General features: G+C 37.8%; 1 protein-coding gene across 1 annotated transcript in view; it reads left to right on the plus strand.

The window, feature by feature from the left end:
* LOC133632478 (uncharacterized) overlaps positions 1-27,395 on the plus strand; it is a 61,462-nt gene that overhangs the window by 19,529 nt on the left and 14,538 nt on the right. The window lies entirely within an intron of this gene.

The raw sequence follows: 27,395 nt of genomic DNA on the forward strand, positions 1-27,395 counted from the left end.
AGGATATTATTGATTACATCCTTATGTTGGTATCGTCTATAAATACACGATACACAAACACACATGGGATATGGTATTTAATAGTTGGTCCCTACAATTGTCACCGTGCCATAATTAATTTCCGGGGCATCATCCTGAAAAGTGCCTCCCTCAAATAGACGCCTTTCTTTTCCCATTAGGAAAAACTAATACTACTAACTAGTGGTGTGTAGGGATGGGCAATATGGCCTTAAATGTATATTGCAATACATTTTGCAGCCTCCTGTAATAATGATATACAGGGTGTCCATAAGGTGTCTTTACAATTGAAAAAATATACAGTACATCCGGAAAGTATTCCCAGCGCTTCACTTTTTCAGCATTTTGTTATGTTACAGCCTTATTCCAAAATGGAATACATTCATTTGTATCCTCAAAATTCTACAAACAATACCCCGTAATTACAATGTGAAAATGTGTTTTTAGAGCTTTTTGAAATTTAGTAAAAATAAAACTAAGAAATGGAACATAGGTATTTACAACCTTTGCTTTATACTTAGTTGATGCACCTTTAGTAGTAATTACAGCCTCAAGTATTTTTGAATACGATGCCACAAGCTTGGCACACCTACAGAGTTTCCGAGGGCCATTAAAAAGCATTAAATGTCATTAAATGGATTTCGTGAAAATTAAGGTCCTAAATGGCAATACAAAACTTTAAATTTGATGTCCAGAGGCATTAAAAAAAGTTATACAATTGTAGGACTGGGCTTATAGTGGTAAGTCAATCAATCGAACGGTAAATGAAAATGAACTCAATAACTTTGCCGTCATGGATTAATTGCTACTTCTGTGTGTTTCTTTTCTTCGGCTGTGGCTTTCAAACTGAATACAATAGGTCTTGTAAGGTCGGCTGAAAGCGTGAAAAGCACAGCCTCAATACTACAAATTGAAACGGCCATGTCCACACTAAGTCGTTTAACCCCTTAAACCATGGGTGTCAAACTCTGGCCCGCGGGCCCAGCCCAGAAGAGTTAGGGCTGCATGGGATTCTGGGTATTTGTTCTGTTGTGTTTATGTTGTGTTAAGGTGCCGATGTTCTCCCGAAATGTGTTTGTCATTCTTGTTTGGTGTGGATTCACAGTGTGGCGCATATTTCCAACAGTGTTAAAGTTATTTATACGGGTACCGTCAGTGTAACCTGTATCGCTGTTGGCCAAGTATGCTTTGCATTCACGTGTGTGTGTGCGTGCTGAAGTCGCACATATTTTGTGATCGGGCCGGCACGTTGTTGGAATGGATGAAAAGCAGACGTGACGACAGCCCGTGGAGGACGATAAATGCAGTGCCTTTAAAGCACACCCCCATTACTGTGGTCCGGGTGGACTACGAGGTATAATGACTGATGAACAACTTCGTTCGATAATGAAAGATGCCTCAGCTCAAAGGCTGAGCCCCGACATTAATGAACTAGCATCCAAGAAAAGATGGCAGGTACCTGGCTTGGGCACATCAGATTAGATCAGTGTGTTGCAAACTGAGCAGTTTGAAGTCCTGAATGGTTGGTTTATTCATTGTTATTTTATTTTCTAATTTATTAGCCTGTGGAAAAAGTTAATGTTGATATTTACCTCAGAAGGCTGCAAATAGAAAAGAGGCATTACATTTTTTTTTAAATTGTATTTGATATGCCATTGATATTTTTTAATTATTATTATTATTATTTGAAACTCGATTTTGCATGTCACTATAAAGTTATATAAGCCTTGCTTGTTCAATATTCAATGCAAAACTTGTTTGGGTCCCTATTAAAAGGTTAATTTGTTCAACCTTGGCTCGCGGCTTTGTTCAGTTTTAAATTTTGGCCCACTCTGTATTTGAGTTTGACACCCCTGCTTTAAACGGATATTTATTTAGCCTAAACCCTGTGTTAGCCACAATAATCCATCGTTTAAAGTCCCCCTCCTCGGACACATTTTTACACGGGTAAGTCAGCCGTGTAATTCTTGAATCTCCGGCACTTAGCTTTGTATGGACTCATTGATCGTTTACAAAGTGAGTTCGGAGAGGAAGTGACGCCAGAAAGACCCCCCCCCCCCACACAGGAAGTGATGCCAGAAAGACCGTGCCACAGCGAGCTTCATAACAACCGAAGCGAAAAAGATGAAGGCGAGTCATCCAGACATGCCGTGTTTCTCCTTCTTCTACATGTACAGGCGCTTGTGGAAATCACACATGAATACCTTAAGTGAAGGAAACGCGCGATTGCAGCTATTTCGGATACAACACTTCTCAGATGGCAAGAGAACTTTCGCAGCTGTGATTCTACTTACCGAAAAACTTTGTCCCTTCCTCCCGTGGATGTGATACAGGCAGTGTGTGACTAACAATATTGCTTTATGGATGTGACTGTGAAATGGCCAGGCAGCGTGCATGATGTCCGCATCTTCGCTAACTCCGCCATTAGCACGCAGCTTAAAGATGGAACCATCCCCTCGTGTCACAAACAACTGCTGGAAGATGAAGATCCGGTCCCTTTTTTTATTTTGGGTGACCCAGCTTATCCCCTGACGCCATATCTCACGAAAGAATACCCCAACGCATACTTGCCAACCTTGAGACCTCCGAATTCGGGAGATGAGGTGGGCGGGGTTGGGGGGGGCGGGGTTTGGTGGTAGCGGGGGTGTATATTGTAGCGTCCGGGAAGAGTTAGTGCTGCAAGGGATTCTGGGTATTTGTTCTGTTGTGTTTATGTTGTGTTATGGTGCGGATGTTCTCCCGAAATGTGTTTGTGTTTGGTGTGGGTTCACAGTGTGGCGCATATTTGTAACAGTGTTAAAGTTGTTTATACCTCCACCCTCAGTGTGACCTGTATGGCTGTTGATCAAGTATGCCTTGCATCCACTTATGTGTGTTTAAAAGTCGCATTTATTATGTGACTGGGCCGGCAGGCTGTTTGTATGGAGGAAAAGCAGACGTGACGACAGGTTGTAGAGGACGTTAAAGGCAGTGCCTTTAAGGCACACCCCCAATATTGTTGACCGGGTGGAAATCGGGAGAAATTCGGGAGAATGCTTGCCCCGGGAGATTTTCGGGAGGGGCACTGAAATTCGGGACTCTCCTGGGAAAATCGGGAGGGTTGGCAAGTATGCCCCAACGGCGGAGTCAACCCTACAACAATGGTTATATATATGTATATTTAGATCCCTAGATTATCCATCCATCCATCCATTTTCTACCACTTGTCCCTTTCGGGGTCGCGGGGGGTGCTGGAGCCTATCTCAGCTGCATTCGGGGGGAAGGCGGGGTACACCCTGGACAAGTAGTGCGTGTGCCTCACAATACGAAGGTCCTGAGTTCAATCCTGGGCTCGGGATCTTTCTGTGGGAGTTTGCATGTTCTCCCCGTGACTGCGTGGGTTCCCTCCGGGTACTCCGGCTTCCTCCCACCTCCAAAAACATGCACCTGGGGATAGGTTGATTGGCAACACTAAATTGGCCCTAGAGTGTGAATGTGAGTGTGAATGTTGTCTGTCTATCTGTGTTGGCCCTGTGATGAGGTGGGGACTTGCTTTTATTTCTATTAAACACCTTTAACTTGTTAACAAAAACGTCTCTTTCAGAAATAAATCAATATAAATTATATATGAATGAGGTAGATCCCCTCGACTTGGTCAATTGAAAAGTAGCTCGCCTACAGAAAACGTGTGTGCACCCCTGCTTTAGAGACAGCTTGTGTTCTGTTGATTAGCTTTAGCATTAGACTGACAGGTGGTCACCCTGCAATGTTGTATTTGTCAATATTTGGCTTCCGAGGAGGTATGTACCTTATTAGTTCCACGTTCTGCTTCGGTTCTTCTTGCCTACCTGCGTTTCGCTATAATATTTACAAATATACTTGTTAGCTCCAGTTTTAGTATCATTTATATTGATAAGATTGTTTAATACAAAATTATACTAAAATGCACATCATTTTTGGGAGGCATATGTCTCACTAGGTTTGGCGGCGCAGGAGCATAAACATGTATGAATACGCTGTGCCCTGAAGTTCAGGAGCAGACACTAAATCAAACAGCAGGCTAAAGGGATTATTTAATGAGCTATCATTTTTGAAAATATACATTTTTTTATATCGAAATTTAGTTGTTTTACAATGAGGTTGCCAGTATACGCTAAAGAATGGAACTAGACATTAATCAAGATAACATAAAATGGCAATTATTGTTTGACACTATTATTTAAATTACATTTTTAGGTTTATCATTCTAATTCAGGTGTGACAAACGTATGGCCCGCGAACAGGTTTTATCCAGCCCGTGGGATGAGTTTGCTAAGTATAAAAATGAGACAACATTTTGGAATGAAAGAAACTGCTGTTCTAAATGTGTCCACTAGATGTTGCAATAGCAATTTTTTGTATCTTTGTAGATGACGCTACATATGTAAAAAAATAAATAAACCACACGATGTTAGTGCACCAGTTGAGGAAAATGAGCACACTACATAAATAACATACTGTAATTTGATTTGGATATTATGTTTTTATCCTGATAGATTGAAAATCTACAGCAATGAGTTGACTGATGAACATTATCACATAATTTATTCAGGAAGTATAAATAACGACAAATAAAGATAGAATACTATTAACTGCAACATGTAAGTGTAAAAAAAAACCCCAACAACATTATGATTTGTACATTTTCAGAATGTGCTTGTTCTATTTTTAAACAAAGAAAACAATCTGTAGTTGTCTTTATTTTTAAGTTATCGTGCCGTAATTTTACCAGTCCGGCCCACTTGGGAGTAGATTTTCTCCATGTGGCCCCCCCCATCTAAAGTAAGTTTTGTTGAGTTGAGTTTGAGTTTATTTCGAACATGCAAGCATGCATACAACATGATACATCACAATTTCCAGTTTCTCTTTTCAACATGTTCGAAAAGGAGTAGGAAGAAGCAGAGCTTATTTTAACCCAACCCATTTTCTTTTACATAACAGTTGCTAAAAAATGTTTCACTTCCTGTTCTCAATTTATTCACAATATACTTCATAAGTAATCACAATAAAAATAAATAAATAAATAAATGATACTCGGTGAAGTAAGTTACATTTCATATGGTGAGATGAGAAAGAATATTTTGAAAAGGAACGGATGGATGGATGAAATAAATTCAGAATGTTTATCATGGTTGACACTCCTGTTCTCATCCAACATCAAATATTTTTGCTCTCAAGAAATGTAGCGATATACAATATACACATGAATACCTTTACTCTTTTCTGATCAATGCCTGCTACTCGCTGTAGTTGAGTAAATAATCACATCGGGCCAGTATTTGAGGAAATGCTGTGTAATATAGATGTTGCTTGGCGGGCTTTTTGACACAAGCCTGTACGAAAAAAAAAAAGTTAATTATATGTATTTGTTTTAAATACTGTTTTCCTCCATCTTTCCTCTGACTGGTTTCCTCTCCGATGTGTTCATGTTTCTTTTCTGGTGCTGCTAGTCTCTCATGAGCGGGCCTGTAGCGTCTCATGCAGCCTGCTTGTCCGTGTGCGTCCATGCACAATGTGTGTGTGTGTGTTTGCACAGTCTGGGAGTGTGTCGTAAAGGCAGAAAGGGAAGAAGGCCTGCTAATTTGCTAAGTGGATTCATCCATCTGACAGAGGACAAAGATTCTGCTTGGCTTCACTCCTGTGATCCGCCGCCCCCACAAGGGGAGTCAAAGTGGTACCCAGATGAGGGTCAGCACACGTGGCCTGGAGGTGTCGCCTTGCTTTGTTGTTTCTCTCCGAAGAGTTGATCATTGATTAATTTTTTTGGGCAGTTTTTCTCTCTATTTTATGTCTTGGATTTGCTTTATTTTTGTGGCACTTCAGCAACCTGTGATTTGGCTTTTTTTTTTTTTACATTTTCAATTGAACAAAACAAGTTAAAAATGTAATTAAAAAGGAACAAAAATGTGAATTTTTGTGAATGCCTGTTGCGTTCATGTAAAAAAGTGCAACCTAATTTCATTTGGCAAATAAAGCCACCAAACTACATAAATTAACATATTGTCAATTAGTTTGTTGCACTAAAGAGGAAGTTAAAATTCTGCCTACTAATATAATTACATATTGAAATAGAAAATTCACATTTTGCTTTATTTCAGTGGCCTCACTTTTTTTTGCCGTGTGTATCAGTAGTCAGTGCACTTATGCAACAGCAGGTGGTGCTGTTGAATTTGCAGAGCATCCTTCCTCTTGCATCCTTTATGCACATTCCTTTTGTTTTCTGCTCAGTCTCACCTAAACTGATGAGGCCCTCTGACAGAATTATCACAAGCCGAATGTCCCCCCCCCACCACACACACACACACACACACACACACACACACACACACACACACACACACACACACACACACACACACACACACACACACACACACACACACACACACACACACACACACACACAAAAGTAGTGGTGACATCTTAAAAAGAGCTTTGTTTTGAAGCCATACCTTAGTTTAAATGAAAGGATTTATGCTTGGATGGCTTTTTCTCATGAACCCTGCTCTGCCTTTGCATACTGTAACAGGTCACATGTTTTCTTACCCAGAGGAGACTGTTTAATTAACAGTTTTACATCGAACTTCTACATTTCTATACATGTTAGAGAGTGTCAGCTCACATATTTAAAATATCATTTTTTATTAAAAGTTTTTTCATTATTATTATTATTATTTTTTTGCATTTTAAAATCAACTTATACATTTCTATACATGTTAGAGAGTCAGCTCACGTACTTAATTATAATGTTTTATTTTATTTTGTTTAATTATTTTTTTTATTTTTAACATTTTAAATTCAACCCTATTTAACATCAACTTATACATTTCTATACATGTTATAAAAAATGTTTTCATTATTTTTTTTATTTTGAATTTTGAATTTAAAATGCTTTAAATTCAAACCCATTTAACATCAACTTATACATTTCTATACATGTTAGAGAGAGTCAGCTCACGTATTTAATTATAATTTTTTTATTTATTTTTTTCTCCCATTATTTTTATTAGCATTTTCAATTCAGACCCATTTAACATCAACTTATACATTTCTATACATGTTAGAGAGAGTCAGCTCACGTATTTAAATATCCATCCATCCATCCATCCATTTTCTACCACTTGTCCCTTTTGGGGTCGCGGGGGGTGCTGGAGCCTATCATTTTTAATTACATTTTTTTTCATAATTTTTTAATTATTTTTAGCATTTTAAATTCAAACCCATTTAACATCAACTTATACATTTCTGTACATGTTAGAGAGAGTCAGCTCACATATTTAATTATCATTTTTTATTACAATTTTTTTCCATTTATTTTTTTATTTTTAGCATTTTAAATTCAAACCCATTTAACATCAACTTGTACATTTCTATACATGTTAGAGAGAGTCAGCTCACATATTAAATTATCATTTTTTATTAAAACATTTTTCAATATTTTTTTTATTTTTAGCATTTTAAGTTAGGTAGGAGGCCACGGGGAAGACCCAGGACACGTTGGGAAGACTATGTCTCCCGGCTGGCCTGGAAATGCCTCGGGATCCCCCGGGAGGAGCTGGACGAAGTGGCTGGGGAGAGGGAAGTCTGGGCTTCCCTGCTTAAGCTGCTGCCCCCGCGACCCGACCTCGGATAAGCGGAAGAAGATGGATGGATGGATGGCATTTTAAGTTTAAACCCATTTAACATCAATGTGGGTTTGTTAGAGGGTCAGCTTACAGTTTAAAAAAATAAATAAATGTATATATAATTTTTTAAATTTTAAGTTTAAAACCCATTTAACATCAACAAATGGCTTTGTTAGAGGGTCAGCTTACAGTTTAAAAAAATAAAATAAATATACATGTATATATATAATTTTTTCTTATTTTGTATTATGTTTTATTTAAAACAGTTTAATGGCTAACTTCTACATTTCTATACATGTTAGAGAAGGTCAACTTACATTTAAAAAAAAATTATATTTATTATAATTTCATCCATTTATCAATTTTTTGTCGCTGTCGGGGTCGGGAGGGGGGCTGGAGCATATCCCAGCTGCACTCAGGCGGAAGGCGGGGTACACCCTGGACAAGTCGCCACTTCATCGCAGGGCCAACATATATAGAAAGACAACATTCACACTCACATTCACACACTATACCAATTTAGTGTTGCCAATCAGACTATCTCCAGGTGCATGTCTTTTCATTTTTAATCCGTTTTTATTTAAAACAGTTTTACATCAAACTTCTACATTTCTATACATATTAGAAATATATTTTAAATTTTAAAATGTTATTTTGTAATTATTTTATTTAATAGTTTAATATCCAACTTATACATTTCAATACATGTTACTGAGGGTCAGCTTCTTTTCTTTCTTTTAAAAAAAAAAATTTAATAATGAAAAAAAAAAAAAAAATATATATATATTTTTTGTATTCACATTTTTTAAATCTAATTTCCAAATGTTTACATGCTCGAGGGGGTTAGCTCACATTCTTTATCGCTGAAGTTATTTTGAAGCGTATACATATGTTTTTGCTCTGCCAATAAAACACTATCAAACATTTTGCAACCAAGCCTTTAACTTTGACTGAACCTGTAGTGCTGGGGTAATTTATGTGGCAGTGCGTCTTTGATGTTGTGTTGCAGCGATCTATTCAACATTTTATTGCTGAGTTTGGAAGTGAGGGTAGCACAGGTTGTGTTTTGTGATATAAAAGACAGGGACAGATGAGTGTTTGTGGGAGAGTTTCCTTGCCTCTGTCGCCAATGTGCTTGTTTTGTGGGTTTCAGTGTTCTTCTTGGTTTTTATTCTTTCAAAGGGGATGCACACTCAGGGAGACACAATTTATATTTCCATTATCAGGGGTTGCGTGAATTAAAGGAGTGTGCGTGTCTCACCAAAACACTGGCTCCCAATTTGAGAGCAAGCTGCAAGAAACGGGTCCTCTATCCACAGTGCCAAGCCGCTTCTAAGAGACTAAACCTCACCACCACGGCGGGAAATTAACTGTTTCTTCCAAGTATTATTTAGCGTGAAGAAGCACATTAATATGTACATTATTGAATGACAAGGTGCTTCATTTATATATTTTATCCCAAATGTATTCTGGCCACGTCATGCACTGTCACTGATATAAATATGAATGGAACCTTTCCTCCACCACTTTCGGTGGCTCCGTGGAGGACATCTTTAGTACCTACAGTGCAGAGAATAAGATATTGGCTTCGAACCCTGTTTGTGGTTGAACATTTGCTATGTTTTTTAAATGTATGTTTTAATTATGTTAAAATTGTTTAATATGCTAAACTTCTAAATATTTATAAAAAAGCGGATGGTTACAAAATCAAGCTGATTCTAGATAAGTGATAGATAGTTATAGTTCAATTAAAGCTTTTGTTATTCTAAAAAATAATTGTGTTGCTCAAGGTAATATAATTTATATGGTGCTGGGATACCCATGATTTCAGCCTTTCAAAGTTCCTCTTGGACAACCAAATTGTTGTCAAATCCTAGTTATGGCCCTGCTTATATATACTAAATATAAGCAATGCTATGAAATTCATACACATACACCTTGGTTTTTTCATGCCAGAAAGTGTCCAACGAAGACCGAATCGAACAGAAAAAGAAGCAATATTATTCATTAGAAATAATGCAAATCCAATTAATCTGTTCCAGACACCAGTAAATATAAGCACAAAACACATTTTACAGTTAAGAAGTAAAAATAATGTGGAATACATGTAAATGATGAAGAAAACAGATTAAAAATGAACATTTAACATTGCTTCCAACTTTATTGAAGACAACGATTTTTGAAAAATATTCGTATTTTACTTTATTTTAATAAATTAAAAATCTATCTAAATGTATACATATATTATGTTTTGTCCCCAGAAATAGCCCGCTAATAAAAAATGATCACATTTGCTAACCGTACCTTACCATACCATAATACAAATATTTGATGTAAGGATCCAGTACATAAAAAGGTCCATTGTTTGCAACATTATTGTTGTAATGCAGAATCTTTAATCTACCTGTCATATAGTTTATTTGATTGTGCAGGTGTACTGAATAATTATACTTATACTTGATGTGCATACAAAATTTTATTAGGACATTTATGACGTCATATCGATAAATGTGCTAACATTAAAAAATACCAACAATAACTGATTAAAACAAATGATTCAATTAGGGGAAATTACCCATATTTGTGTTCGAATGAGCAAATGAAGCCCTCCTTAGTATCCCGTGAGCGCACTGCAAACAAGCATTCCATATTGTGGAACTTCACTGTTCAGAGGAAGACGTTTTGCATGGTATTTTCACCAAATGATCTGCAAACATTCCGCAAGGAAAAAAAAAATCAAGCTTCAACACATCAAAGCTTATCAGCCACCTGAAACGACAATGTTTTAGAAACCTACGAAGACGCATGCGCTGCTAAAGAAGCTGCCCCGAAGCCAGGTGCGCACAAACTCTGAATTAAATCTAAATTATGATAAATGATAAATGGGTTGTACTTGTATAGCGCTTTTCTACCTTCAAGGTACTCAAAGCGCTTATCTGTATAAACACGTTAACGATTATTGGCATCGGTTTTGAGAAACAGGAAGTTATCTGTATTGGCTTAAAAAATACATGCATATTGGGCATCCCTAATATATACATACATACATGTCCAGTATATTGTATATACTGGACAATACAATACATTTTGTTGATTTTCTTCTGTGTTGAAGGAGTAAGTATACATTTCAAGTAGACTTCAAAAGCTAAACTAAATCTATTTTAAAACTGGACCATAATTACAATGGGTTGTGTCGTTTAAGTGATCACATAGAGTAAGTCCTAATCTTGCAGGTCGAACCGCAACTTATCTACTGTAATATCATGTACATCACGTGTCAAAGTCAAGGCCTGGGGTCAGATCAGGTCGCCTTTTATGTGGTCTACGAAAGCCTGGAAATGTGCGTCAATAAATCCTTTTGTCTTTCTCACCAAACATATTTGTTCTTTCAATGCTGACAGATAAATGGTATGTACTGCATACAGTTGCATGTCTTTTAAACTTGAGAATTATCTGGCCATGCAAAAAACGTCATGTTAACAATGGTGTGTCCAAAGTGCGGCCCGCAGCTTGTTTTTTGTTGGCCCGCAGCATATTTTTGGATAAAAAACAACAGTAAGAATGTTAAAAAAATGGCAAACATTTGTGATGAGAAAAACGATGAGAATTTGATACTAATAATTCAAGGGTGTCCAAACTTTTTTTTTTTTTTTTACCAAGGGTCACATACTGAAGATTCAAAGTATGAGGGTTCCATTTTGAAATGGTTTTATTTTGTTAAAAAAACAAGATAAAAACAGATGTATTTAAAGACATAATTTAGGGTCGGCTTTGTGTTATAAGTGATAAAGTGTATTATTAATACAACTTTTGGCTATTTCTCATTAAATGATGTCTTTGCGCTTTTTTTTTTTTTTTTTTTTACATTTTTACTGTTTTTAAAAAAAATAAAAATTTAATAATAGTACACTTTGTCACCTGTAACACAAAGCTAACAGTAAGTTTTGTCTTTAAATATAGAGGTAATGTCTGTTTTTCCGCATTTCTTTTTACAAAATAAAAATATATCAAAATGGCCTCCGCATACTTTGACTTTTTAGTATGCGGCCCTTGTTGAAAAGGTTTCGACACCCCTATATAAACATATATTCCAAAAATTTTTCAATCAATCAATCAATCAATCAATCAATGTTTATTTATATAGCCCTAAATCACAAGTGTCTCAAAGGGCTGTACAAGCCACAACGACATCCTCGGTACAGAGCCCACATAATTTTTGTTAGAAAAAAAATGCTTGTTCCTCTGACTTATGATTTCAAAAACAAGTATTGTATCCATCAATTTGTACATAAAAAATAATAATCAAATATATGGGGGATTGTATCATTATTAGGGCTGCAACTAACGATTAATTTGATAATCGATTAATCTATCGATTATTACTTCGATTAATCGATTAATAATTGGATAAAAGAGACAAACTACATTTCTATCCTATCCAGTATTTTATTGAAAAAAAAAACAGCATATCAATCAATCAATCAATGTTTATTTATATAGCCCTAAATCACAAGTGTCTCAAAGGGCTGTACAAGCCACAACGACATCCTCGGTACAGAGCCCACATAGTATACTGGCACCATACTTATTTTGATTATTGTTTCTCAGCTGTTTGTAAATGTTGCAGTTTATAAATAAAGGTTTATTAAGAAAAATAAAAAAATAATAAAACATTTTTTTTATAAAAATAAAAAAAACCTCTGTGCATAGCATAGATCCAACGAATCAATGACTAAATTAATCGGCAACTATTTTAATAATCGATTTTGAGCGATTTAATCGATTAGTTGTTGCAGCCCTAATCATTATACGTTAAAATTCATATATATTCACTGTAACAAGCGGCCCTCAGAGAGCAGCAATAACTGCGATGTGGCCTTCAATGGAAACAAGTTTGACACCCATGATGTACAGTGTCTGAAACATCACATTCTATTTTAAAAGTCAGCTTTGAAGGTGGGATAATTAGATAATCAGGTCAAAGGCATCTGAAATTAGAAATGCATGTTATAAAATAAACATCCAGGCTACCAAACCACTTGAACCACACAGTCACAAAGAAACAAATACCCCAAATCTTTATCTAATCTCTATTTCCGAACAATTAATTACTGTAAGTGCACGTGCGGCTCCAGGCAGGGGTGTTTGTTTATGCAGGCCCTGCCGGGCCCAGGTATCGCCGTTACACTGGTGTTGTGCTGCGTGGCGGCGTGCATGATTATCGACCATCATGTCATGCAGGATAAGGCCCAGTGTGCCTCTGTTGACTGCTCTGTGGTCAACGCTGCAGGGAGGCAGGCATTGTGGTTAGCCTGCACACAGACACAGAGGATGTGTAAGAGGAGCAGCTGTGTGTGTGTGCGCGTGGGTGCGTGTGCGTGTGTGCGTGTGTGTGTACTATGTCTTTATTGCTCGTAGTGGGAGGCACCTCCTGGTAAATTACAAACCTTAAAGGCTGAACACAATACGTTTCAGAATGGGTTTAAGTTTAAAAATAATTCTCCCTCTAAGACTGAATGGAAATGTTTTGTACAAGGGTCAAAACTGTTGCTATCATATTTTTTTTTATTTTTTTCATTTTTTAACTGTAATGCTTTTTCAAGTAACATTTTAACATTCATAATTTTTCCACACAGGACAGGATTAAGAATTTAAAATATTTTCAAGTGTCTCTTTAGAAGTGAAAAATAAGTTGACCACTGTGTTATTATACTGTATTCTTTTTAGTTTCGGCTAAAGTGTAATCATATACTAGCACTACTTAACTTTGACTATTACCTTAATAAAAAATGTTTTCACATGAACTTTCAAATAAAAAAAAGTAATTCTGATGTAAAGTAAATTGCTAAAACACACAAGTAATGGTACGATAGCAGCTAGCTAGTTATTGACTAATATTAATTTAATACTGTAGTGCCTTCACTTACGCATTTAACTTGTTCCATATCTGGTATGTCAAATCAACTTTCCGATAATACATTTTGCTGGGCGCTAACATACATATATATATATACTACATAGCAGAGGTGGGACCAAGTCATTGCTTTGCAAGTCACAAGTAAGTCTCAAGTCTTTGCCCTCAAGTCTCGAGTCAAGTCCCGAGTCAAGACAGGCAAGTCCCGAGTCAAGTCCAAAGTCAAGACTAGAAAGTCTCAAGTCAAGTCCCAAGTCCTGCATTTTGAGTTTCGAGTCCTTTCAAGTCCTTTTAACCACAGACTAATATTTTTACACACATTGTGTATGCTTTTAAAATGCTGTATTTATTTATTAAAACAAGTGCATTTGAAATTGCAGGAAAAAAAATAGTGCTGACATTGCAATTCATAATAGCACTATTAACCAGTCATTTTAATAGTTTAACATTTTTTAAACATTTAATTCATTCCTTTACAGAATAAACACATTTGCAAAAACAAACATTAACATACTATTGGTTGTATTTTATGAAAATAATATAACCACAGAGTTGAGAAGGAGCAAAGATCTTCAATATTTGTATGTGAAAATCACAAAGAAATCTTCCGGGGGAGGATGACCCCCCTACAGGGGTTTGGTTTACAAACTTTCAGCCCCACCTAAAACAAAATTCACCAGCCGCCACTGATTATGATGCATTCTCATTTTAGGCAAAGTATAAGACAATAATTTCTTAACAGTATAATTGTAACCAGGAATAAGTCTTCAAGTAACAATATTCAAATACTAACATTGTTGAGTAAGACAGAATTTGGTTTTATTCTGAATCCAGTGAAACAGATTGGTGGTTTTAGCTGATATAAAGACTTTCAGGTGTTTATATATATTTTTAAGTATTTGGCAGACGCTTTTATCGAAAGCGACATACATAAAAAATACATATATAACAATGACTGTAAACATTATCATTTAAGGGAAGAATGTAATAGAAAATATCAATACAAAGTGTCAAGACAGAATAAACTCTCTGCTGCTGCAGCAACAGAGTTACCGTCTATAGCAGTGTTTTTCAACCACTGTGCCGCGGCACACTAGTGTGCCGTGAGATACAGTCTGGTGTGCCGTGGGAGATTATGTAATTTCACCTATTTGGGGTAAAAATATTTTTTAATTATAAGTAATTATAATCTGCAAATAATGTGCCGTTGTTGAGTGTCGGTGCTGTCTAGGGCTCGGCACCGTAACAATGTTATAGTCTTCAATATCAGTAGGTGGCAGCAGGTAGATAATTGCTTTGTAGATGTCGTAACATGGTTTGTCGTAATCACAATATGCAGATGACAGTGCGAGGCAGCATGCAGGTGAAAAGGTATCTAATGCTAAAATCAAAAATAAACAAAAGGTGAGTGCCCCTAAAAAAGGCATTGAAGCTTAGGGAACAAAACTAAAACTGAACTGGCTACAAAGTAAACAAAAACAGAATGCTGGACGACAGCAAAGACTTACAGCGTGTTGAGCAAAGATGTGGTCCACAAAGTACATCCGAACATGACATGACAATCAACAATGTCCCACAAAAGAAGGATAGCAACAACTTAAATATTCTTGATTGCTAAACCAAAGCAGATGCGGGGAATAGCGCTCAAGGAAGACATGAAACTGCTACAGGAAAATACCAACAAAACAGAAAAAGTCACCAAAATTGGAGCGCAAGACAAGAACTAAAACACTACACACAGAAAAACGCCAAAAAAGTGGTGACAGCACTTTAAGTCAAGAGCTATATTGATGCATGGTTGGTTATGGTTTAAAGTCATACCCAACAATTGCGACAACGACTTTTTACTGTCAATATCGGCTGCTGAGTTTCATTTTTTAATGATTTCTGCTGGTGGTGTGCCTCCAGATTTTTTCAATGAAAAAAATGTGCCTTGGCTCAAAAAAGGTTGAAAAACACTGGTCTATAGGTCCCTAAGATATATAGATATCTAATGTATTCATACATTGTTTATGTAGGATATACGCATGTACAGGTATGTATAACCTAATCATATTGTTTCTTCAATTTAAAAATAGCTGACCGTTTTTTCCCCCTTTCTCTGGGATTATATTCCCAGTTTTGATCTCGGACGTCTGGTCACTTATCGCGTATAAGAATTTTATATTACTGTTAAGCAAACTATGAATAATAAAAATGCCAAAACATGTGTCCGTTATCATAGCTACACGTATGACAAAAAAAACGCGTGAAAATCAGTGGTATTCAGTGAGGTAAAATATTTTACCTCACTGAATACCACTGATTTTCACGCGGTTTAAATTCGCTGACAGTTCGATGCTCCTGCCGAATTGCACTGAGTGGAGCGGATCACCACTCCAAGATGGCGGCCCCGCGTCTCGTCTGCGCCAGTAGGCAGTAGCGCTCAATGCTGCGTACCCTTATAAGATGTATATCGTTATGACGTTAGCAGTGAGTTTACAGCCTCACTGATTTAACTACACAGCAAATAAAAGTCATGTTACTTAGCCAATAAACGTTATCTTACATTCAAAACTTACCCTTCTTTGTGCAACTTCAAATGTCGAACAAAGTTGGAAGTTGTTGCGTCTCCGCCTGTAATATTCGAACTGCGTGATTTGCATACGGCAATTAGTTTTTTGTTGACCAAGTCGTAGTTGTTATACCCGAACGAAACCAACTTTGGCATAATTGTTTCCGCGTTGTTTGACAATTTGCAATTTGATTGGATGAATGCTGTGGGATGAAAACGTCATTCTTTTTCATTCTTCATGTGTGCATTGATAGAACATCAATAAAGATCATGACAACCTCACACCACCGCTTTCATGTGCGGTGTATTGCAGTGGCGATAAAAAATATGCTTGCGTTTTTTATTTTCCAGCACTCTACGTGGTCAGGATTTTAATAAATGTTTCATAAAAATTATTCCAATCAACCAAATATAACTCAAAATTTTTTTGTAATCTAATTAGTTGATTAATTGTTGCAGTCTTCCTCGCAAGTCAAGGTACTACTATAATAACAATGAGTGAAAGTAATCCACCCATCCATTTTCTACCGCTTGTACCTATCAGGGTTGCGGGGGTGCTGGAGCCTATCCAAATGTAATATCATATAGCACACTTTATCCGGACATGCTGAAGTCTCACAGCTTTGACTGTGACACTAAAGAAAAGGCAACACGCACACACAAAATTAATCCTACTATACTGTATGTATAGGTTGATTGGCAACACTAAATTGGCCCTAGTGTCTGAATGTGAGTGTGAATGTTGTCTGTCTATATCTGTGTTGGCCCTGCGGGGAGGTGGCGACTTGTCCAGGGTGTACCCCACCTTCCGCCCGTATGCAGCTGAGATAGGCTCCAGCACCCCCCGCGACCCTGAAAGGGATAAGCGGTAGAAAATGGATGGATGGATGGATGTACTGTATATCAAGCTTGAGTAAAGTACACAGAGGCGACCTCACTTCAAGGTTTTTGTGTGACTTTGAGGCATTTTACCTCCAAAAGCGAAGCACAAATAATCCTATCTTTTGGCGAGTTACATTTTGGGTACCAAAATGTAAGTGTAAAATTTGACCAACATATTTTTGGTCAAATTCCACTTCCTGTTGGTGTAAATGCCCTGTGTCCCAAAACTATGGTCCATATATTTGGTGTTGTACGGTATACCGGTATTAATATAGTACCGTGATACTAATGAATCATATTCGGTACTATACCGCATCTGAAAAGTACCAAGTACAGGCATGTATCTAGTCGACACTACTATGATTACGTCGATATTTTTTGGCATCACAACATCTTCTTTCGTTTTTTAAAAATTTATATTATGTTTATAAACACAGGAAATATGTCCCTGGACAGATGAGGACTTTGAATATGACCAATGTATGATCCTGTAACGACTTGGTATCGGATTGATACCCAAATTTGTGGTATCATCCAAAACTAATGTAAAGTATCTAAACAACAGAAGAATAAGTGATTATTACATTTTAACAGAAGGGTAAACAGAACATGTTAAAAGAGAAAGTAAGCAGATATTAACAGTAAATTAACAAGTAGATGAATAATGAATTTTCTACCACTTGTCCTTAATAATTTTGACAAAATAGCAGAATGATAAATGACACAATATGTTACTGCATATGTCAGCAGCTAAATTAGGAGCCTTTGTTTGCTTACATACTAATAAAAGACAAGTTGTCTTGTATGTTCACTATTTTATTTAAGGACAAACTTGCAATAAGGAAAATATGTTTAAAGGCCTACTGAAATGACATTTTTTTATTTAAACAGGGATAGCAGATCCATTCTATGTGTAATACTTGATAATTTCGCAATATTGCCATATTTTTGCTGAGAGGATTTAGTAGAGAACAACGACGATAAAGTTCGCAACTTTTGGTCGCTGATAAAAAAAAGCCTTGCCTATACCGGAAGTAGCGTGACGTCAGAGGAGGAAGGGCTGCTCACATTTTCCTATTGTTTACAATGCAGCGAGAGAGATTCGGACCGAGAAAGCGACGATTACCCCATTAATTTGAGCGAGGATGAAAGTTTCGTGGATGAGGAACGTTAGAGTGAAGGATTATAGTGCAGTGCAGGACATATCTTTTTTCGCTCTGACTGTAACTTAGGTACAAGGGTTTCTATTGTGGATCACGGATTTGTATTTTAAACCACCTCGGATACAATATCCTCTTGAAAATGAGAGTCGAGAACGCGAAATGGACATTCACAGTGACTTTTATCCCCACGACAATACATCGGTGAAGCACTTTAGCTACGGAGCTAACGTGATAGTATCGTGCTTAACTGCATATAGAAACAAAACAAATAAGCCCCTGACTGGAAGGATAGACAGAAGATCAACAATACTACCAAACTCTGGACATGTAAATACACGGTTAATGCTTTCCAGCTTGGCGAAGCTTAGCAATGCTGTTGCTAATGACGCCATTGAAGCTAACTTAGCTACGGAACCTCGACAGAGCCATGCTAAAAACATTAGCTCTGCACCTACGCCAGCTCTCATCTGCTCATCACGACCCGTGCTCACCTGCGTTCCGGCGATCGACGGTACGACAAAGGACTTCACCCGATCACAGATGCGGTCGGCGGCCTGGAGACGGAGGAAGTCAAGGTGAGGTCGGTGGCTAGCGCGTCTGCTATCCATCTCAAAGTCCTCCTGGTTGTGTTGCTGTAGTCCGCCGCTAATACACCGTTCTCACCTACAACTTTCTTCTTTGCAGTCTCCATTGTTCATTAAACAAATTGCAAAAGATTCACCGACACAGATGTCCAAAATACTGTGGAATTTTGAGATGAAAGCAGAGATTTTTGTATTGGATTCAATGGGGTCCGAATACTTCCGTTTCAACGATTGGCGTCACGCGCATACGTCATCATATCGAAACGTTTTCAACCGGAAGTTTAGTGGGAAATTTAAAATTGCACTTTATAAGTTAACCCGGCCGTATTGGCATGTGTTGCAATGTTAAGATTTCATCATTGATATATAAACTATCAGACTGCGTGGTCGGTAGTAGTGGGTTTCAGTAGGCCTTTAATGTACCCTAAGATTTGTTTGTTAAAATAAAGCCAATAATGCAATTTTTAGTGGTTCCCTTTATTTAGAAAAGTATCGAAAAGTATCGAAATAATTTTGGTACCGGTACCAAAATATTGGCATGGGGACCACACTAGTGCACACATGTGAGTAGGGTTGGGTATCGAGTATCGAGTATCGATTGGAACCGGGACTAACTTTCCGATTCTCCCGGTATCGTTCAAAAGTTTAAATTTCGATTCCTATTTTCGATACCCAGTCCGCCGACCGGAAAAAAAAGAAAAAAAAGAACAAGAAGCCGCTGAGCACCAACGAAGAAGCGCCCACCGCCAGAAGTGTTAGCATAGCCGAGCGAGTCAGTCAAGCTCAAGCATGGATAGCGGGCGTCGGCGGTCGAAAGTGTGGCTTTACTTTACAAAAAAAAAATGAAATAACCGCGAAATAACAGAGCTTCATGTCCATCAAGAAACGAGTGGAGAGAGAGCTGCAGATGTACCAGGACGTTCCACCGATACTTATGTCTGACGACCCTGCTGCATGGTGATGGTCCGGTGGAACCAACAAAAGACTTATCCTTTGCTGTCAGATCGCGCTTTCTCCTATTTATGCGTTCAAGCTTCTTCCACACCCAGCGAACATGTATTTTCCACAGCAGGAGACACTATCTGTCCAGAACGCTCACGCATCCTGCCTGAGAAGGCGGATATGGTCATTTTCCTAAACAAGAACTGTCTCTGATTTTATACTGTACCTGCTGCTAATCTGGACTGGGTTTTGCAAGTTGTTTCTTATTGTTTATTTGCTTTTCTGCACCAGGTTAGCCCATCAGTGGGAGCACGGTAACATTTTTAAGTACCTGCAGCATCATACACTTGTGTGTGTAAATGTGTTTTCATGAGGTTTTCAAAAATAAAGCTCTCTTGAGGAAAGTGTACCCCTGGGAAAATGTATTCATAATTTATAATATTTATATTCAAGTTCATAGATTTGATATTTATAATCTAGTTGAAAACAGCCCTGTGAGGAATTTATAGTAAAGTTCATAAAAAGTTAATAGAATTAAAATTGATGGAGAATGCCAGACTATTTCATTCAGAAAGACTGTAGGTTAGCTAGCTCATTTAAAATATCTTAAACTTTTTTTTGACCCTGCCTCTTAAAAGAATCGGAACCGAGAATCGTCAGGAATCGGAATCGAAACAAAGAACCGGAATCGGAATCGTTCGAATTCAAACGATACCCAACCCTACATGTGAGTTCAAACCCCAGCCGAGTCATACCAAAGACTATAAAATGGGAGACATTACCTCCTTGCTTGGCACTCAGCATCAAGGGTTGGAATTGGGGGTTAAATCACCAAAAATGATTCCCGGGCGCAGCCACCATTGCTACCCACTGCTCCTCTCACCCCCCAGGGCAGATCTGGGCATTCTGCGGCCCGCGGGCCGCATCCGGCCCTTTGTGCGTCCCTGTCCGGCCCGCGTGAGGCGAATTATAAATTACAAAATACATTTTAAAAAGTATCTATGTCAAGTGTGCAATACAACGGTGCTGCTTTTGTTTTGAAAATCGTTATTTGTATTACTTCCGTGTGGACGTATGCGTGTGCGTGATTGTGAGTGAATGTGAACAGCTGCAATTAATTACAAAATAAAGTTGAAAAAACATCTATGTCGTGCGCGCAATACAATTGTGCTGCTTTTATTTTGAAAAGTATTATTTATGGGCGTGTGTCCGTGTGTAACCTGCGAGTGAAGGTGCACATGCAGCGACAAGTGATGCACGTTTTACACCCGAGACGCTAAAAAGAGAAAAGTTGATGAAGAATGGCGTGTTTCCAACAAGACATGGACTGCAAAGCAACGTTCCCTCTAAGGTGCGTGCCTGCGCAATTGCGCACTGCTCAAGCGTCTGCTGCGCGCAGCAAATATATGCCACGCACCAAATCAAATCCTATCTGAATTCTAAACAAAATAAACATATTTATTCTATGTAATTTTGCAATGCAACTTTGAGTGACAGTGACAACAAGCGGCCCTAACGGTGTTCGTCAACACCGTTCAATTGAACACCGTTCAATTATTGTAACGTCTATCGAGATGCTTCGAGGACAGGAATTATATCGATCACTTTATTGAGCAAAACTGTTTATATTCGGACATAACCACACCAAAAACATGAGTAAAACAATTCTATCTCGAAAAACTAGTCATTTTCTGCCATACAAACCAGGCCAAAACCAACTTGTCATCTGTCACCAACACGCGTAGCGCTAAACCACTGGTGCGTTTATGGCCACACAAAAAGTCGGACAACTCAAACACCACACAAAGTTACACTATGACTCCTCAGTCATACGTGTGCTTATTTTACTGTCATTTATTATTAATGTTAATTTATTTATATTAGTCATGGAATGCTGTTACACACACTATGTTGAAGTATTACTATTATTATTAATTATTATTATCATTATTATTATTATTATTATTATTATTATTTATCTTACGGTATATATCAAAAATAATATTGAGCAAAATTTAATTGAAATATTGTCGATGTGGCCCTCCAGCAGTGCTCGGGTTGCTCATGCGGCCCTCGGTAAAAATTAATTGCCCACCCCTGCCCCAGGGGGTGATCAAGGGTGATGGGTCAAATGCAGAGAATATTTTCACCACACCTAGTGTGTGTGTGACAATCATTGGTACTTTAACTTTAACTTAACATGCTTATGACAGAAAGCAACACAATTTTTTTTTTTTTTTACCTTGCAGCTTTTTGGAAAGGTCCCATGCCAAGCATGAATGCTAATGTCAGTGCTGCGTGACAAGCTATATATACTTCTCAAATATGCAGCACGCTTTTTGGATTGACCTGCATCACGTCGTCCTTATTGTGCAATGGCTTTCCTACTAGTGTCTCGCTCCTGCATAGTCACCGCTTCCACAGAAGGAGCTCATGGACACCTTTATAAATGCTTTGAAATGCACTTTTGTCATGCCTTGCCTACCCCTACTCTTCCCTCCCTTGCCTGATGATAGAAGCCTTCCTGAGAGCTTCATCAATTCTTCATGGGCCCCAGCTTCTAAACACAAACAATATCTGACGGAGGTTTTGCCGCAGGCATGCCCCGAGCGCCCCAGGCCTCCTCTCCCTGCGTACTCTCCCACTATGTTTGGCAAGCTCCACTGCTTCCCGTACAGCGGCCGCAGGAACGGGGACATCGCATTTGACATCAAGTGGAGTGTTTGATGCGATGTATTTAACCTTGACTGAGCTTGACTCTTGTCAGGACAAGCGGCTATTGATTCTTTTTGCCTTTTATTCTTTTATAGCATTCACAAAACAATCATCTTTGCCGTTTTGTAATATCGAGATCATTGCTTGTGATTGACGGAATCCTGCTGCTCACCCACTTGGAATTATAATGAACAATTTATTCACAGTGTAAAATATGGCCATAGTCATACAGTAAAAACATGCAAAATATGCATTGTACTACATACCATTAAAAAGAAACATCAAACTTTCATATTGATATATCAAATAAGTGTTTTTATTCCAAGTAAGATGAAGACCACTAGTTTCCAAAATGTACTACTTTAATGTGAAACCTGTGTGACGCTGGCCGCTTTTGTCATTCAAAATATGAAAATATCACTGCAGTTTGTTTGTACCATAACATTTCTGTTTGTGCTTTAAGGTTTTTAAATAGGAGTGTGACGATCGATCGGCCGATTTTTGTGAAAAAGTATGTAATTGCCATTGCTGATTAATCCATTTTATTGCCCATAACAGACGCCAATCCCCTCTTGCTGACACAATATTTACTTTTAGTCCCCCAGCTGACAAGCAGCTAATTAAAGTTAAAGTCCCAACGATAGTCACACACACACACACTAGGTGTGGTGTAATTATCCTCGTCATTTGACCCATCCCCATGTTCACCCCCTGGGAGGTGAGGGGAGCAGTGAGCAGCAGCGGTGGCCGCGCTCGGGATTCATTTGGTGATTTAATGATTTGATGTGTCTCCATACACAGTGTGGAGTGGCTCCTCCAAGCTAAAAATAATAATTGTAATTTCCATTACAATATTTCTTTGTATCTTAAAGGGTAACTGCACTTTTTTTTAGATGTTGTCTATCATTTATGATTCTTATGTAAGACAAGAACAGATATTTTCTGTTTTTTATGCATTCTAACTAGTAAATAAGTGCGATCAAAAGTCTGCTTACAATCTAGTTTATAGGAGTCTCTCTATTCTGCCTATAAAGCTCTTAAAAGAACATCCAAACACCTCCATTGAGGTTTTATATACATTATGTAATTATATTGCAGTAACATGCACATTCATAATGAGATGTCATATTTATGTATTTTGCTCATTTTAAGCATACGGCGGAACATTAATTTCACAAACAAATTACAACATGTGCTTTTTCCTTCCACAACACCACAAATTACTACTCACTGCAGCCTTTATGAGAGCCAACAAACATAATAAAACATCACTTACTGTACAATGTCTGCTGTACAATGTATGTTGATATATTCCCCTTTAGAATAATAATGACTCATAAGAAAAGTGGGGGTTTGGAACCAAATGTATTTTCGGGTCTTTTTCGCAATTTTCCTAGTCTCACTGACTGTCAAAGTGTACCAATTTATCGGAATATGTCCTCATCCTTCTACTATCCGGGTGAGAGGCATTATTTATGATCTAGAACAATGGTTATCAAACTCTTTTCACCAAGTAAAACCTCAGAAAACACTTGGCTTCAAGTACCACCATAGTGACCAATATTAAAATGCATTAGCGTAGTAGGTCTAAATGTTCATTAAAAACAAGGAACAAGTATATTAATATTTCTGGCCACTGTAACATTACACAGCGTTTGAACAGTAACATTGTTTGAATATAGGAACATATAACACTGTACAAGTCTAAATGATGAATCAAATAAAATGAATTGCACTTAAAAGTTGAATAAACATTGTACTAATTTTTGGCGTGGACTACGGCCTACAGTAGTCTGATTGTAACGACATCCATTGAAGCCTAATAAACCTTTTGATAACGGCTCAAGTAACGTCATTATAATATTTAATTAGTAGATTCCTTGGTGCACAGTTTGAGAATCCCTGATCGAGAATAAACTTTCACAAGCTCTAAGGAAACAGTTCACCAGCTGATGATGTCAATACCGCAGCATAAAAAAAAAAAAAGCTGTCTGTAACAATGCATCGCTAAGAATACTTCCTTAACGTTAGTGCTAATACTTGTTTAATATTCTGGTCATGAAATGTATTGTTGGCAATTTTTGGATGGTTAATTAGAGGGCTTTATAGGCGGAATAGAGGACCTCCCATTGGCTCCATTGTAAGCAGACTTTATTTATGTTCATTCTTGTGGTTAGAGTGTCCGCCCTGAGATCGGTAGGTCGTGAGTTCATACTAAAGATGATAAAAATGGGACCCATTCCCTCACTGCTTGACACTCAGCATCAAGGGTTGGAATTGGGGGTTAAATCACCAAAATATGATTCCCGGGCGCGGCCACCGCTGCTGCTCACTGCTACCCTCACCTCCCAGGGGGTGATCAAGGGTGATGGGTCAAATGCAGAGAATAATTTCACCACACCTAGTGTGTGTGTGTGACAATCATGGGTACTTTAACTTTTTAACTTTTTTTACGAGTTAGAATGCAATAAAAAAAGAACAACATGTGTGTTTTTGAAAATAAGGAACTAGTTTGAATATTGTGTTAATATTGATAAACTGTCAGTAGAACTTACTATAAATACATTGAAAGATTCACAGTTGATACAGGTGATTGGTATCGGCCAAGCACAGTTAATGATGATCTGTATTGGAATTGGCAGCATAAAACCCTGATCGGAACATCTCTGTTTTTAACAAATTCTAAAATACATTTTTATGACCAACGACGTCAACCACAGCTCTGTATTGCATTTAAAATATTTAGAGGTCGGAAAAACAGCACAACCTAGTGGAGACTTAGTTCATAACCTGTTCACCAGGATCCATAATGTAGCGTGTACATCCTTCAGTAGTCCACTTGTCATTAAGTAAAAAGCATTGTAGTGCTTTACCCCCAATTACCACTCCCCTCAGCGCTCACATAAATCACACATTGTTGTCACACCTGATTTACTTTCTGGCCAGCCTCAATGGTGCCTCCTCACCACCTCATCCTCTCATGCAAGGGGAGTCACTTTACCTGCCGACCTGTCCTGCTTTGGGAGCGTAATCGCTGCTTTGATTGCAGGAAGTCGCAGTCAGAGAGCAACAATAGCCACCTGCTCATTGAAGCTGTTATGATCTTTTAATGGTCTTCCATTACTGCGTCGTTATCCTAAAAGCCGCGTGGTTGCAGCCTCCCCTTTTTGATATCACTTTCATTAAAAGGCGGATGGCTCGCGGTGGCGTATATAAGTCATTTGCTGAGTGTGCGTATGTGTGTGTGTTTATGAGTGTGTTTATAAAAGGGACTGGCTGAGGTGCGGTGTATTTTTATCTGGAGAATCGATCTGTTTCATCCTCCCCTCCTTCTGCTTTTCTGGCTGTGGAAGCCTTGACCTTCAGTGTGGGAGGTAGCACTTAGCCGTGTCACACGCGCACACACACACACACACACACACACACACACACACACACACACACACACACACACACACACACACACACACACACACACACACACACACACACACACACACACACACACACACACACACACACACACACATTATTGTATTTGTTACCTTCTTGAGACCTCCGAAGAATGCCTACCTCAAATATTAAAATAAATGTCGTAATTTCACTCAACGCGAGTCAACATTTTACAACAAAAACGGAACATTTGTGCAATATTATGATACAAGTTCGAATTTTACTCAATAACTGTCACAATTTTACAGGAAAAGCATCACATTTTGGCAAAAAGAGTCGTAATTTTACTCGACAAAAGTCACAATTTTATAAGAAAACTTTAAACATTTGGCAATATTATAATAATAATCGGAATTTCACTTGAAAAAATTATGACAAAAGTCATAATTTTACTCAAAAAAAATCACTATTTTACAAGAACAAGAAAAAAATTGGCACTATTGTTATAAAAGTCAGAATTTTATGACAAATGTCACCATTTTGCATTAAAAAGTAATAATTTTACATAAAAAAGTATTACATTTACGAGACAATATTGCAATATTACAGAAACAGAAAGTATATGAGAAATTGTTCCCAATTTTATGAGAAAAAAGTCGACAGACTAATTTTTGTTTTTTTTGTTTTGTTTGTAATTGGTTTTAATATTCATTATTTACTTAAAGTTCTTACAGTACTTCTCTATATACAGATTTATTTTATTTATTTTATTAATTTTGGCCAAAGGGGGCGCATTTTAATTTCTTACACACACTTGTTATGATGTATGTTGGCCAGAGGGGAAGCACTTCAAAACATTTTCACACACTTGTTATTTCATATGTTGACCAGAGGGGGATCACTTTTAAAACCGACACACAATCAATTTGAAAAATCCCTCCTTTTTGGGACCACTCTAATTTTGATAGATTTCACCACCAGGGGTGCAAATGAGACATTCTCTATTAGATGCAATGGTTTTCCATATTGGGACCAGGATTTCGGCCTAACTTGTTCACCGGTCCTCATATGGAAGGTACTTTTCCTTGTTGATGTCTCAAGAAGGGTCATACTTGCCAACCCTCCCGTTTTTAGCGGGAGAATCCCGGTATTCAGCGCCTCCCCCGACAACCTCCCGGCAGAGATTTTCTCCCGACAAACTCCCGGTATTCAGCCGGAGCTGGAGGCCACGCCCCCTCCAGTTCAATGCGGACTTGAGACTGAGTGGGGACAGCCTGTTCTCATGTCCGCTTTCCCACAATATAAACAGCTTGCCTAACGAATGCAAACGAATGGAAACAAGAATTTCAGTTCATCCAGGACAGTTCGAAGGGGAAGGTGTAAGTTGCCTGTAAATATGTAGAACAGACTTCTCCATTGAACACGGTGGCCGAAATGATATACTCATCATGAATGGAGAAGTTAAACAGGACAATACTGCTAGCTAGAATTCCCTGAAAGTCAAGTATTTCATACATATATATATATATATATATATATATATATATATATATATATATATATATATATATATATATATATATATAT

The sequence above is a fragment of the Entelurus aequoreus genome, linkage group LG02, assembly GCF_033978785.1.
Source record: "Entelurus aequoreus isolate RoL-2023_Sb linkage group LG02, RoL_Eaeq_v1.1, whole genome shotgun sequence".
NCBI classification, from domain to species: domain Eukaryota; kingdom Metazoa; phylum Chordata; class Actinopteri; order Syngnathiformes; family Syngnathidae; genus Entelurus; species Entelurus aequoreus.